Here is a 2,500-nt window from a genome sequence, read left to right as displayed (position 1 = left end):
AATACGTCGACTGATGAGTTTTTGCCGTAGATGAAGTCTGCTGTATTTTGGCAGCCGCTGCGGAATGTTTCCATCGTATACATTCTGCACGTTGAATATGAATAATTGCTGTTGCCTTCATCATCTAATTGTGTTTACAACTAATTATAACATGGCTGCTCACTTACTGTTTCAGCTGTGTATTGTTTCTGTTGCATTCCAGTAGAAAGTAACACACACAAAAAGGTGCATGAAATGAGATGTTCTTATTTAAACGGGGATAGCAGGTCCATTCTATGTGTCATACTTGATCATTTTGCGATATTGCCATATTTTTGCTGAAAGGATTTACTAGAGAACATCCACGATAAAGTTTGCAACTTTAGGTCGCTAATAAAAAAGCCTTGCCTGTACCGGAAGTAGCAGACGATGTGCGCGTGACATCACGGGTTGTGGAGCTCATCACATCTGAACATTGTTTACAATTATGGCCACCAGCAGCTAGAGCGATTCGGACCGAGATAGCGATGATTTCCCCATTCATTTGAGCAAGGATGAAATATTCATGGATGAGGAAAGTGAGAGTGAGGGACTAGGGGGAAGAAAAAAAAAGACGAGGGCAGTGGGAGCTATTCAGATGTTATTATACACATTTACTAGGATAATTCTGGAAAATCCCTTATCTGCTTATTGTGTTACTAGCGTTTTAGTGAGATTATATGGTGGGACCTGAAAGTCGGAGGGGTGTGGTGACCGCCAGTGTCTCTGAGGGAAGCCACGTTTCTCGACGAGGCGAAGCGAAGGCAGTCGTCGATAAAGTTCGCAACTTTTAGTCGCTCATAAAAAGCCTTGCCTGTACCGGAAGTAGCAGACGATGTGCGCGTGACGTCACGGGTTGTGGAGCTCCGCACATCATCACATTGTTTACAATCATGGCCACCAGCAGCGAGAGCGATTCGGACCGAGAAAGCGACGATGAGGAAAGTTAGAGTGAAGGACTAGGGAGAAAAAAAAAAAAAAAAGACGAGAGCAGTGGAAGCGATTCAGATGCTATTAAACACATTTACTAGGATAATTCTGGAAAATCCCTTATCTGCTTATTGTGTTACTAGTGTTTTAGTGAGATTATATGGTCGTACCTGAAAGTCGGAGGGGTGTGGTGACCGCCAGTTTGTCTGAGGGAAGCCACGTTTCTCGACGACGCGAAGCGAAGGCAGCCGTTGATAAAGTTTGCAACTTTTGGTCGCTAATAAAAAAGCCTTGCCTGTACCGGAAGTAGCAGACGATGTGCGCGTGACGTCACGGGTTGTGGAGCTCCTCACATCTGAACATTGTTTACAATCATGGCCACCAGCAGCGAGAGCAATTCGGACCGAAAAAGCGACGATTTCCCCATTAATTTCAGCGAGGATGAAAGATTCGTGGACGAGGAAATTTAGAGTGAGGGACTAGGGGGGAAAAAAAGACGAGGGCAGTGGGAGCGATTTAGATGTTATTAGACACATTTACGGGGCTTCACGGTGGCAGAGGGGTTAGTGCGTCTGCCTCACAATACGAAGTTCCTGCAGTCCTGGGTTCAAATCCAGGCTTGGGATCTTTCTGTGTGGAGTTTGCATGTTCTCCCCGTGAATGCGTGGGTTCCCTCCGGGTACTCCGGCTTCCTCCCACTTCCAAAGACATGCACCTGGGGATAGGTTGATTGGCAACACTAAATTGGCCCTAGTGTGTGAATGTGAGTGTGAATGTTGTCTGTCTATCTGTGTTGGCCCTGCGATGAGGTGGCGACTTGTCCAGGGTGTACCCTGCCTTCCGCCCGATTGTAGCTGAGATAGGCGCCAGCGCCCCCCGCGACCGCGAAAGGGAATAAGCGGTAGAAAATGGATGGATAGACACATTTACTAGGATAATTCTGGAAAATCCCTTATCTGCTTATTGTGTTACTAGTGTTTTAGTGAGATTATATGGTCGTACCTGAAAGTCGGAGGGGTGTGGTGACCGCCAGTGTCTCTGAGGGAAGCCACGTTTCTCGACGACGCGAAACGAAGGCAGCCGTTGATAAAGTTCGCAACTTTTGGTCACTAATAAAAAAGCCTCACCTGTACCGGAAGTAGCAGACGATGTGTGCATGACGTCACGGGTTGTGGAGCTCCTCACATCTGAACATTGTTTACAATCATGGCCACCAGCAGCGAGAGCGATTCGGACCGAGAAAGCGACCATTTCCCCATTAATTTCTGCGAGGATGAAATATTCGTGGATGAGGAAAGTTAGAGTGAGGGACTAGGGGGGGGGGGGGGGAGTCGAGGGCAGTGGGAGCGATTTAGATGTTATTAGACACATTTACTAGGATAATTCTGGAAAATCCCTTATCTGTTTATTGTGTTACTAGTATTTTAGTGAGATTATATGGTTGTACCTGAAAGTCGGAGGGGTGTGGCCACGGGTGTGGTGACCGCCAGTGTCTCTGAGGGAAGCCACATTTCTCGATGAGGCAAAGCGAAGGCAGCTGGTGGGGCCGGGC

General features: G+C 47.2%; 1 protein-coding gene across 3 annotated transcripts in view; it reads left to right on the top strand.

The window, feature by feature from the left end:
- slc12a5a (solute carrier family 12 member 5a) overlaps positions 1 to 2,500 on the top strand; it is a 223,447-nt gene that overhangs the window by 117,057 nt on the left and 103,890 nt on the right. The window lies entirely within an intron of this gene.

Source organism: Nerophis ophidion, linkage group LG02, assembly GCF_033978795.1.
Source record: "Nerophis ophidion isolate RoL-2023_Sa linkage group LG02, RoL_Noph_v1.0, whole genome shotgun sequence".
Classification (NCBI taxonomy): Eukaryota; Metazoa; Chordata; class Actinopteri; order Syngnathiformes; family Syngnathidae; genus Nerophis; species Nerophis ophidion.
This window is presented reverse-complemented; position numbering and strand designations above follow the sequence as displayed.